Genomic DNA, 12,941 nt, shown 5'->3' with positions numbered 1-12,941 from the left:
AATAGGCCCGAACAGAGTCCCGCAGGGAAGTATAGGCCCGAATAGAGTCCCGCAGGGAAGGACAGGCCTGAATAGAGGAGCCCCGCACACACTATCAGGACTGAATAGCGGAGCCCAGCATGCACGAACAGGCCCAAGTAGTGGAGCCCCGCATGCACCAACAGGCCCGAGTAGCGGAGCCCCGCACGCACAATCAGGCCTGAGTAGCGGAGCTCCGCATGCTAGAACAGGACCGAATATCGGAGCTCCGTAAGCACAAAAGGCTGGAATAGAGCAGCCCCGCACGCAACAGGAGACCCCAAAGGAGACTCCCAGAGGCTAGATTAGGTCCGAACGGAGAGTTTTGCAGGTCAGAATTGTCCCGAACGGAGAGACCCGCAGGCAAGAATAGGCCGGAACGGAGAGTCCCGCAGGCAAGAATAGGCCCGAACGGAGAGTTGCGCAGGCGAGATTAGGCCCAAAGGAAAGTCCCGCAGGCGAGAGAATATGCCCAAATTGAGAATACCGCAGGCCAGCATACGCCTGAACGGAGATTCCCGTAGGCAAGCATAGGCCCAAACAGAGTCCCGCAGGCCAGAATAGGCCCGAACGGAGTCCCGCAGGCCAGGGTATGCCCGAACGGAGATTCCCGGAGCAAGTATAGGCCCGAACAGAGTCCCGCAGGCAAGAATAGCCCCGAGTAGGGCAGCCATGCAGGCAAGACGAGGCACGAACAGAGTCCCGCTGGCAAGAGTAGCCCTTAATGGAGAACCCACAGGCAAGAATAGGCTCAAACAGAGAGTCCCGCAGACAAGAATAGGCCCGAACAGAATCCCAGAGGCAAGAAGAGAGGAGCCCCGTAGGCAAGAGTAGGCCCGACTAAAGTCCCGCTCCAGAGAATAGGCTCGAACGGAGAGTCCCGTAGGCGAAAAAGGCCTGAACAGAGAGCCCCGCAGGCAGGCATGGGCCCGAACAGAGTCCCACAGGCCAGAATAGTCCCGAACAGAGATTCCCGGATCAAGAATAGTCCCGAACAGAGATTCCCGGAGCAAGAATAGCCCCGAACAGAATTCCGCAGGCCAGAATAGGCCAGAACGGGGATTTCCGAAAGCAACCAAAGGCCCGAACAGAGTCCCGCAGGCCAGCATACGCCTGAACGGAGATTGCCCAAGGGAAGCCTAGGCCCGAACGAAGAGTCCCGCAGGCCAAAATAGGCCCGAACGGAGATTGTCCGAGGCAAGAATAGGCCCCAATAGAGACCCACAGGCAAAAATAGGCCCGAGTAGAGGAGCCGTGCAGGCAAGAAGAGGCCGGAACAGAGTCCCGCAGGCAAGGATACGACCAAACGGAGAGTCCCGCAGGCAAGAATAGGCCCGAACGGAGAGACCCGCAGGCCAGCATACGCCTGAACGGAGATTCCCGCAGGCAAGCATAGGCCCAAACAGAGTCCTGCAGGCCAGAATAGGCCCGAACGGAGAGTCTTGCAGGCCAGAATAGGCCAGAACAGAGATTCCTGCAGGCAAGCATAGGTCCGAACAGAGTCCCGCAAGCCAGGGTGCGCCCGAACGGAGATTCCCGGAGCAAGAATAGGCCCGAACAGAGTCCCGCAGGCCAGAATAGGCCCGAACGGAGAGTCCCGCAGGCCAGAGTAGGGCAGAACAGAGATTCCTGCAGGCAAGCATAGGCCCGAACAGAGTCCCGCAAGCCAGGGTGCGCCCGAACGGAGATTCCCGGAGCAAGAATACGCCCGAACAGAGTCCCGCAGGCCAGAATAGGCCCGAACGGAGAGTCCCGCAGGCCAACATAGACCCGAACGGTCATTCCCGCAGGCAAGCATAGGCCCGAACAGAGTCCAGCAGGCCAGCATAGGCCCGAACGGAGATTCCCGGACCAAGAATAGACCCGAACGCTGTCCCGAAGGCAAAATGAGGCCCGAGTAGAGGAGCCGTGCAGGCAAGAAGACGCCCGAACACTGTCCGGCAAGCAAGAATAAGCCCGAACGCAGAATCCTGCAGGCAAGAACGGGCCTGAACAGAGTCCCACTGGCAAGAATAAGCACGAATAGAAGAGGCCCCTAGGCAAGAACAGGCCCGAGTAGAGTCCCGCTCCCGCTCCCAAGATTAGGCCCGAACGGAGAGTCCCGCAGGCCAGAAACGACCGAACGGAGGGTCCCGCGGGCGAGAATAGGCCCGAAGAGATGTCCTGCAGGCGAGAATACGCCCAAACTGAGAATCCCACAGGTCAGCATAACCCTGAAAGGAGATTCCCGCAGGCAAGCATAGGCCCGAACAGAGTCCCACAGGCCAGAATAGGCCCGAACGGAGTCCCGCAGGCCAGGGTATGCCCGAACGGAGATTCCCGGAGCAAGGATAGGCCCGAACAGAGTCCCGCAGGCAAGAATAGGCCCGAGTAGGGCAGCCATGCAGGCAACATGAGGCACGAACAGAGTCCTGCTGGCAAGAGTAGCCCTTAATGGAGAACCCACAGGCAAGAATAGGCTCAAACGGAGAGTCCCGCAGACAAGAATAGGCCCGAACAGAATCCCAGAGGCAAGAATAGAGGAGCCCCGTAGGCAAGAGTAGGCCCGACTAAAGTCCCGCTCCAGAGAATAGGCTCGAACGGAGAGTCCCGTAGGCGAAAAAGGCCTGAACAGAGAGCCCCGCAGGCAGGCATGGGCCCGAACAGAGTCCCACAGGCCAGAATAGTCCCGAACAGAGATTCCCGGATCAAGAATAGTTCCGAACAGAGATTCCCGGAGCAAGAATAGCCCCGAACAGAATTCCGCAGGCCAGAATAGGCCAGAACGGGGATTTCCGAAAGCAACCAAAGGCCCGAACAGAGTCCCGCAGGCCAGCATACGCCTGAACGGAGATTGCCCAAGGGAAGCCTAGGACCGAACGAAGAGTCCCGCAGGCCAGAATAGGCCCGAACGGAGAGTCCTGGAGGAAACAATAGGAAAGAACAGAGATTCCTGCAGGCAAGCATAGGCCCGAACAGAGTCCCGCAAGCCAGGGTGCGCCCGAACGGAGATTCCCGGAGCAAGAATAGGCCCGAACAGAGTCCCTCAGGCCAGAATAGGCCCGAACGGAGAGTCCCGCAGGCCAGAGTAGGGCAGAACAGAGATTCCTGCAGGTAAGCACAGGCCCGAACAGAGTCCCGCAGGCCAGCATACGCCTGAACGGAGATTGCCCAAGGGAAGCCTAGGCCCGAACGAAGAGTCCCGCAGGCCAGAATAGGCCCGAACGGAGATTGTCGGAGGCAAGAATAGGCCCCAATAGAGTCCCACAGGCAAAAATAGGCCCGAGTAGAGGAGCCGTGCAGGCAAAAAGAGGCCCAAACAGAGTCCCGCAGGCAAGTATACGCCCAAACGGAGAGTCCCGCAGGCAAGAATAGACCCGAACGGAGAGACCCGCAGGCCAGCATACGCCTGAACGGAGATTCCCGCAGGCAAGCATAGGCCCAAACAGAGTCCTTCAGGCCAGAATAGGCCCGAACGGAGAGTCCTGCAGGCCAGAATAGGCCAGAACAGAGATTCCTGCAGGCAAGCATAGGCCCGAACAGAGTCCAGCCAGCATAGGCCCGAACGGAGATTCCCGGACCAAGAATAGACCCGAACGCTGTCCCGAAGGCAAAATGAGGCCTGAGTAGAGGAGCCGTGCAGGCAAGAAGACGCCCGAACACTGTCCGGCAAGCAAGAATAAGCCCGAACGCAGAATCCTGCAGGCAAGAACGGGCCTGAACAGAGTCTCACTGGCAAGAATAAGCACGAATAGAAGAGGCCCCTAGGCAAGAACAGGCCCGAGTAGAGTCCCGCTCCCGCTCCCAAGATTAGGCCCGAACGGAGAGTCCCGCAGGCCAGAAACGACCGAACGGAGGGTCCCGCGGGCGAGAATAGGCCCGAAGAGATGTCCTGCAGGCGAGAATACGCCCAAACTGAGAATCCCACAGGTCAGCATAACCCTGAAAGGAGATTCCCGCAGGCAAGCATAGGCCCGAACAGAGTCCCACAAGCCAGAATAGGACCGAACGGAGTTTTCCGAGGGCAACAATAGGCCTGGACAGAGTCCCGCAGGCAAAAAGAGGCCCGAGTAAAGGGGCTGTGCAGGCAAGAAGAGGCCCGAACAGAGTCCTGCAGGCAAGAATAGGCCCAAACGAAGAGCCCCGCTGGCAAGAAGAGACCCGATCAGAGTCCCGAAGGCCAGAAAGGCCCGAACGGAGAGTTCCCCAGGTGAGAATAGGCCCGAACGGAGAGTCCCGCAGGCCAGAAGAGGCCCGAATAGAGGAGCCCTTAGACAAAAATAGGCCCGAATAGAGACCCGCTCACAAGAATAGGCCCGAACGGAGAGTCCCGCAGGCCAGAAAAGCCCGAACAGAGGGTCTCGAAGGCGAGAATGGGCCCGAACGAGGGTCCCGCAGACCACGATAGGAGCGAAGGAGAGTCTCGCAGGTCACAATAGGCCGGAACAGAGTCCCGCAGGGAAGTATAGTCCCGAATAGAGTCCCGCAGGGAAGGACAGGCCTGAATAGAGGAGCCCCGCACATACTATCAGGCCCGAATAGCTGAGCCCCGCACGCACAAACAGGCCCGAGTAGCAGAGCCCTGCAAGCACGAACAGACCCGAGTAGCGGAGCCCCGCATGCAAGAACAGGCCCAAGGAGTGGAGCCCCGCATGCACCAACAGGCCCGAGTAGCGGAGCCCCGCACGCACAATCAGGCCTGAGTAGCGGAGCTCCGCATGCTAGAACAGGACCGAATATCGGAGCTCCGTAAGCACAAAAGGCTGGAATGGAGCAGCCCCGCACGCAACAGGAGACCCCAAAGGAGACTCCCAGAGGCTAGATTAGGTCCGAACGGAGAGTTTTGCAGGTCAGAATTGTCCCGAACGGAGAGACCCGCAGGCAAGAATAGGCCGGAACGGAGAGTCCCGCAGGCAAGAATAGGCCCGAACGGAGAGTTGCGCAGATGAGAATATGCCCAAAGAAATGTCCCGCAGGCGAGAGAATACGCCCAAATTGAGAATACCGCAGGCCAGCATACACCTGAACGGAGATTCCCGTAGGCAAGCATAGGCCCAAACAGAGTCCCGCAGGCCGGAATAGTCCCGAACGGAGAGTCCTGCAGGCCACAATAGGCCAGAATAGAGATTCCTGAAGGCAAGCAAAGGCCCAAACAGAGCTGAGTCCCGCAGGCCAGAATAGGCCCGAACGGAGTCCCGCAGGCCAGGGTATGCCCGAACGGAGATTCCGGGGGCAAGGATAGGCCCGAACAGAGTCCCGCAGGCAAGAATAGGCCCGAGTAGGGCAGCCATGCAGGCAAGATGAGGCACGAACAGAGTCCCGCTGGCAAGGGTAGCCCTGAATGGAGAACCCACAGGCAAGAATAGGTTCAAACGGAGAGTCCCGCAGACAAGAATAGGCCCGAACAGAATCCCAGAGGCAAGAATAGAGGAGCCCCGTAGGCAAGAGTAGGCCCGACTAAAGTCCCGCTGCAGAGAATAGGTCTGAACGGAGAGTCCCGTGGGCGAAAAAGGCCTGAACAGAGAGCCCCGCAGGCAGGCATGGGCCCGAACAGAGTCCCACAGGTCAGAATAGTCCCGAACAGAGATTCCCGGAGCAAGAATAGCCCCGAACAGAATTCCGCAGGCCAGAATAGGCCAGAACGGGGATTTCCGAAAGCAACCAAAGGCCCGAACGAAGTGTCCCGCAGGCCAGAATAGGCCCGAACGGAGATTGTCCGAGGCAAGAATAGGCCCCAATAGAGACCCACAGGCAAAAATAGGCCCGAGTAGAGGAGCCGTGCAGGCAAGAAGAGGCCCGAACAGAGTCCCGCAGGCAAGGATACGCCCAAACGGAGAGTCCCGCAGGCAAGAATAGGCAAGAATAGAGGAGTCCCGGAGGCAAGAATAGGCCCGAACGGAGATTCCTGGACCAAGAATAGACCCGAACGCTGTCCCGAAGGCAGAATGAGGCCCGAGTAGAGGAGCCGTGCAGGCAAGAAGACGCCCGAACACTGTCCGGCAAGCAAGAATAAGCCCGAACGCAGAATCCTGCAGGCAAGATTAGGCCCGAACGGAGAGTCCCGCAGGCCAGAAACGACCGAACGGAGGGTCCCGCGGGCGAGAATAGGCCCGAAGAGATGTCCTGCAGGCGAGAATACGCCCAAACTGAGAATCCCACAGGTCAGCACAACCCTGAAAGGAGATTCCCGCAGACAAGCATAGGCCCGAACAGAGTCCCACAAGCCAGAATAGGACCGAACGGAGTTTTCCGGGGGCAACAATAGGCCTGGACAGAGTCCCGCAGGCAAAAATAGGCCCGAGTAGAGGGGCTGTGCAGGCAAGAAGAGGCCCGAACAGAGTCCTGCAGGCAAGAATAGGCCCAAACGAAGAGCCCCGCTGGCAAGAAGAGACCCGAACAGAGTCCCGAAGGCCAGAAAGGCCCAAACGGAGAGTTCCCCAGGTGAGAATAGGCCCGAACTGAGAGTCCCGCAGGCAAGAATAGGCCCGAATAGAGGAGCCCTTAGGCAAAAATAGGCCCGAATAGAGACCCGCTCACAAGAATAGGCCCAAACGGAGAGTCCCGCAGGCCAGAAAAGCCCGAACAGAGGGTCTCGAAGGCGAGAATGGGCCCGAACGAGGGTCCCGCAGGCCACGATAGGAGCGAACGGAGAGTCTCGCAGGCCAGAATAGGCCCGAACAGAGTCCCGCAGGGAAGTATAGGCCCGAATAGAGTCCCGCAGGGAAGGACAGGCCTGAATAGAGGAGCCCCGCACACACTATCAGGACTGAATAGCGGAGCCCAGCATGCACGAACAGGCCCAAGTAGTGGAGCCCCGCATGCACCAACAGGCCCGAGTAGCGGAGCCCCGCACGCACAATCAGGCCTGAGTAGCGGAGCTCCGCATGCTAGAACAGGACCGAATATCGGAGCTCCGTAAGCACAAAAGGCTGGAATAGAGCAGCCCCGCACGCAACAGGAGACCCCAAAGGAGACTCCCAGAGGCTAGATTAGGTCCGAACGGAGAGTTTTGCAGGTCAGAATTGTCCCGAACGGAGAGACCCGCAGGCAAGAATAGGCCGGAACGGAGAGTCCCGCAGGCAAGAATAGGCCCGAACGGAGAGTTGCGCAGGCGAGATTAGGCCCAAAGGAAAGTCCCGCAGGCGAGAGAATATGCCCAAATTGAGAATACCGCAGGCCAGCATACGCCTGAACGGAGATTCCCGTAGGCAAGCATAGGCCCAAACAGAGTCCCGCAGGCCAGAATAGGCCCGAACGGAGTCCCGCAGGCCAGGGTATGCCCGAACGGAGATTCCCGGAGCAAGTATAGGCCCGAACAGAGTCCCGCAGGCAAGAATAGCCCCGAGTAGGGCAGCCATGCAGGCAAGACGAGGCACGAACAGAGTCCCGCTGGCAAGAGTAGCCCTTAATGGAGAACCCACAGGCAAGAATAGGCTCAAACAGAGAGTCCCGCAGACAAGAATAGGCCCGAACAGAATCCCAGAGGCAAGAAGAGAGGAGCCCCGTAGGCAAGAGTAGGCCCGACTAAAGTCCCGCTCCAGAGAATAGGCTCGAACGGAGAGTCCCGTAGGCGAAAAAGGCCTGAACAGAGAGCCCCGCAGGCAGGCATGGGCCCGAACAGAGTCCCACAGGCCAGAATAGTCCCGAACAGAGATTCCCGGATCAAGAATAGTCCCGAACAGAGATTCCCGGAGCAAGAATAGCCCCGAACAGAATTCCGCAGGCCAGAATAGGCCAGAACGGGGATTTCCGAAAGCAACCAAAGGCCCGAACAGAGTCCCGCAGGCCAGCATACGCCTGAACGGAGATTGCCCAAGGGAAGCCTAGGCCCGAACGAAGAGTCCCGCAGGCCAAAATAGGCCCGAACGGAGATTGTCCGAGGCAAGAATAGGCCCCAATAGAGACCCACAGGCAAAAATAGGCCCGAGTAGAGGAGCCGTGCAGGCAAGAAGAGGCCGGAACAGAGTCCCGCAGGCAAGGATACGACCAAACGGAGAGTCCCGCAGGCAAGAATAGGCCCGAACGGAGAGACCCGCAGGCCAGCATACGCCTGAACGGAGATTCCCGCAGGCAAGCATAGGCCCAAACAGAGTCCTGCAGGCCAGAATAGGCCCGAACGGAGAGTCTTGCAGGCCAGAATAGGCCAGAACAGAGATTCCTGCAGGCAAGCATAGGTCCGAACAGAGTCCCGCAAGCCAGGGTGCGCCCGAACGGAGATTCCCGGAGCAAGAATAGGCCCGAACAGAGTCCCGCAGGCCAGAATAGGCCCGAACGGAGAGTCCCGCAGGCCAGAGTAGGGCAGAACAGAGATTCCTGCAGGCAAGCATAGGCCCGAACAGAGTCCCGCAAGCCAGGGTGCGCCCGAACGGAGATTCCCGGAGCAAGAATACGCCCGAACAGAGTCCCGCAGGCCAGAATAGGCCCGAACGGAGAGTCCCGCAGGCCAACATAGACCCGAACGGTCATTCCCGCAGGCAAGCATAGGCCCGAACAGAGTCCAGCAGGCCAGCATAGGCCCGAACGGAGATTCCCGGACCAAGAATAGACCCGAACGCTGTCCCGAAGGCAAAATGAGGCCCGAGTAGAGGAGCCGTGCAGGCAAGAAGACGCCCGAACACTGTCCGGCAAGCAAGAATAAGCCCGAACGCAGAATCCTGCAGGCAAGAACGGGCCTGAACAGAGTCCCACTGGCAAGAATAAGCACGAATAGAAGAGGCCCCTAGGCAAGAACAGGCCCGAGTAGAGTCCCGCTCCCGCTCCCAAGATTAGGCCCGAACGGAGAGTCCCGCAGGCCAGAAACGACCGAACGGAGGGTCCCGCGGGCGAGAATAGGCCCGAAGAGATGTCCTGCAGGCGAGAATACGCCCAAACTGAGAATCCCACAGGTCAGCATAACCCTGAAAGGAGATTCCCGCAGGCAAGCATAGGCCCGAACAGAGTCCCACAAGCCAGAATAGGACCGAACGGAGTTTTCCGGGGGCAACAATAGGCCTGGACAGAGTCCCGCAGGCAAAAATAGGCCCGAGTAGAGGGGCTGTGCAGGCAAGAAGAGGCCCGAACAGAGTCCTGCAGGCAAGAATAGGCCCAAACGAAGAGCCCCGCTGGCAAGAAGAGACCCGATCAGAGTCCCGAAGGCCAGAAAGGCCCGAACGGAGAGTTCCCCAGGTGAGAATAGGCCCAAACGGAGAGTCCCGCAGGCCAGAAAAGCCCGAACAGAGGGTCTCGAAGGCGAGAATGGGCCCAAACGAGGGTCCCGCAGGCCACGATAGGAGCGAACGGAGAGTCTCGCAGGCCAGAATAGGCCCGAACAGAGTCCCGCAGGGAAGTATAGGCCCGAATAGAGTCCCGCAGGGAAGGACAGGCCTGAATAGAGGAGCCCCGCACACACTATCAGGACTGAATAGCGGAGCCCAGCATGCACGAACAGGCCCAAGTAGTGGAGCCCCGCATGCACCAACAGGCCCGAGTAGCGGAGCCCCGCACGCACAATCAGGCCTGAGTAGCGGAGCTCCGCATGCTAGAACAGGACCGAATATCGGAGCTCCGTAAGCACAAAAGGCTGGAATAGAGCAGCCCCGCACGCAACAGGAGACCCCAAAGGAGACTCCCAGAGGCTAGATTAGGTCCGAACGGAGAGTTTTGCAGGTCAGAATTGTCCCGAACGGAGAGACCCGCAGGCAAGAATAGGCCGGAACGGAGAGTCCCGCAGGCAAGAATAGGCCCGAACGGAGAGTTGCGCAGGCGAGATTAGGCCCAAAGGAAAGTCCCGCAGGCGAGAGAATATGCCCAAATTGAGAATACCGCAGGCCAGCATACGCCTGAACGGAGATTCCCGTAGGCAAGCATAGGCCCAAACAGAGTCCCGCAGGCCAGAATAGGCCCGAACGGAGTCCCGCAGGCCAGGGTATGCCCGAACGGAGATTCCCGGAGCAAGGATAGGCCCGAACAGAGTCCCGCAGGCAAGAATAGGCCCGAGTAGGGCAGCCATGCAGGCAACATGAGGCACGAACAGAGTCCTGCTGGCAAGAGTAGCCCTTAATGGAGAACCCACAGGCAAGAATAGGCTCAAACGGAGAGTCCCGCAGACAAGAATAGGCCCGAACAGAATCCCAGAGGCAAGAATAGAGGAGCCCCGTAGGCAAGAGTAGGCCCGACTAAAGTCCCGCTCCAGAGAATAGGCTCGAACGGAGAGTCCCGTAGGCGAAAAAGGCCTGAACAGAGAGCCCCGCAGGCAGGCATGGGCCCGAACAGAGTCCCACAGGCCAGAATAGTCCCGAACAGAGATTCCCGGATCAAGAATAGTTCCGAACAGAGATTCCCGGAGCAAGAATAGCCCCGAACAGAATTCCGCAGGCCAGAATAGGCCAGAACGGGGATTTCCGAAAGCAACCAAAGGCCCGAACAGAGTCCCGCAGGCCAGCATACGCCTGAACGGAGATTGCCCAAGGGAAGCCTAGGACCGAACGAAGAGTCCCGCAGGCCAGAATAGGCCCGAACGGAGAGTCCTGGAGGAAACAATAGGAAAGAACAGAGATTCCTGCAGGCAAGCATAGGCCCGAACAGAGTCCCGCAAGCCAGGGTGCGCCCGAACGGAGATTCCCGGAGCAAGAATAGGCCCGAACAGAGTCCCTCAGGCCAGAATAGGCCCGAACGGAGAGTCCCGCAGGCCAGAGTAGGGCAGAACAGAGATTCCTGCAGGTAAGCACAGGCCCGAACAGAGTCCCGCAGGCCAGCATACGCCTGAACGGAGATTGCCGAAGGGAAGCCTAGGCCCGAACGAAGAGTCCCGCAGGCCAGAATAGGCCCGAACGGAGATTGTCGGAGGCAAGAATAGGCCCCAATAGAGTCCCACAGGCAAAAATAGGCCCGAGTAGAGGAGCCGTGCAGGCAAAAAGAGGCCCAAACAGAGTCCCGCAGGCAAGTATACGCCCAAACGGAGAGTCCCGCAGGCAAGAATAGACCCGAACGGAGAGACCCGCAGGCCAGCATACGCCTGAACGGAGATTCCCGCAGGCAAGCATAGGCCCAAACAGAGTCCTTCAGGCCAGAATAGGCCCGAACGGAGAGTCCTGCAGGCCAGAATAGGCCAGAACAGAGATTCCTGCAGGCAAGCATAGGCCCGAACAGAGTCCAGCCAGCATAGGCCCGAACGGAGATTCCCGGACCAAGAATAGACCCGAACGCTGTCCCGAAGGCAAAATGAGGCCTGAGTAGAGGAGCCGTGCAGGCAAGAAGACGCCCGAACACTGTCCGGCAAGCAAGAATAAGCCCGAACGCAGAATCCTGCAGGCAAGAACGGGCCTGAACAGAGTCTCACTGGCAAGAATAAGCACGAATAGAAGAGGCCCCTAGGCAAGAACAGGCCCGAGTAGAGTCCCGCTCCCGCTCCCAAGATTAGGCCCGAACGGAGAGTCCCGCAGGCCAGAAACGACCGAACGGAGGGTCCCGCGGGCGAGAATAGGCCCGAAGAGATGTCCTGCAGGCGAGAATACGCCCAAACTGAGAATCCCACAGGTCAGCATAACCCTGAAAGGAGATTCCCGCAGGCAAGCATAGGCCCGAACAGAGTCCCACAAGCCAGAATAGGACCGAACGGAGTTTTCCGAGGGCAACAATAGGCCTGGACAGAGTCCCGCAGGCAAAAAGAGGCCCGAGTAAAGGGGCTGTGCAGGCAAGAAGAGGCCCGAACAGAGTCCTGCAGGCAAGAATAGGCCCAAACGAAGAGCCCCGCTGGCAAGAAGAGACCCGATCAGAGTCCCGAAGGCCAGAAAGGCCCGAACGGAGAGTTCCCCAGGTGAGAATAGGCCCGAACGGAGAGTCCCGCAGGCCAGAAGAGGCCCGAATAGAGGAGCCCTTAGACAAAAATAGGCCCGAATAGAGACCCGCTCACAAGAATAGGCCCGAACGGAGAGTCCCGCAGGCCAGAAAAGCCCGAACAGAGGGTCTCGAAGGCGAGAATGGGCCCGAACGAGGGTCCCGCAGACCACGATAGGAGCGAAGGAGAGTCTCGCAGGTCACAATAGGCCGGAACAGAGTCCCGCAGGGAAGTATAGTCCCGAATAGAGTCCCGTAGGGAAGGACAGGCCTGAATAGAGGAGCCCCGCACATACTATCAGGCCCGAATAGCTGAGCCCCGCACGCACAAACAGGCCCGAGTAGCAGAGCCCTGCAAGCACGAACAGACCCGAGTAGCGGAGCCCCGCATGCAAGAACAGGCCCAAGGAGTGGAGCCCCGCATGCACCAACAGGCCCGAGTAGCGGAGCCCCGCACGCACAATCAGGCCTGAGTAGCGGAGCTCCGCATGCTAGAACAGGACCGAATATCGGAGCTCCGTAAGCACAAAAGGCTGGAATGGAGCAGCCCCGCACGCAACAGGAGACCCCAAAGGAGACTCCCAGAGGCTAGATTAGGTCCGAACGGAGAGTTTTGCAGGTCAGAATTGTCCCGAACGGAGAGACCCGCAGGCAAGAATAGGCCGGAACGGAGAGTCCCGCAGGCAAGAATAGGCCCGAACGGAGAGTTGCGCAGATGAGAATATGCCCAAAGAAATGTCCCGCAGGCGAGAGAATACGCCCAAATTGAGAATACCGCAGGCCAGCATACACCTGAACGGAGATTCCCGTAGGCAAGCATAGGCCCAAACAGAGTCCCGCAGGCCGGAATAGTCCCGAACGGAGAGTCCTGCAGGCCACAATAGGCCAGAATAGAGATTCCTGAAGGCAAGCAAAGGCCCAAACAGAGCTGAGTCCCGCAGGCCAGAATAGGCCCGAACGGAGTCCCGCAGGCCAGGGTATGCCCGAACGGAGATTCCGGGGGCAAGGATAGGCCCGAACAGAGTCCCGCAGGCAAGAATAGGCCCGAGTAGGGCAGCCATGCAGGCAAGATGAGGCACGAACAGAGTCCCGCTGGCAAGGGTAGCCCTGAATGGAGAACCCACAGGCAA

The sequence above is a fragment of the Elephas maximus genome, chromosome 24, assembly GCF_024166365.1.
Source record: "Elephas maximus indicus isolate mEleMax1 chromosome 24, mEleMax1 primary haplotype, whole genome shotgun sequence".
In the NCBI taxonomy this organism is placed as follows: domain Eukaryota; kingdom Metazoa; phylum Chordata; class Mammalia; order Proboscidea; family Elephantidae; genus Elephas; species Elephas maximus.
This window is presented reverse-complemented; position numbering follows the sequence as displayed.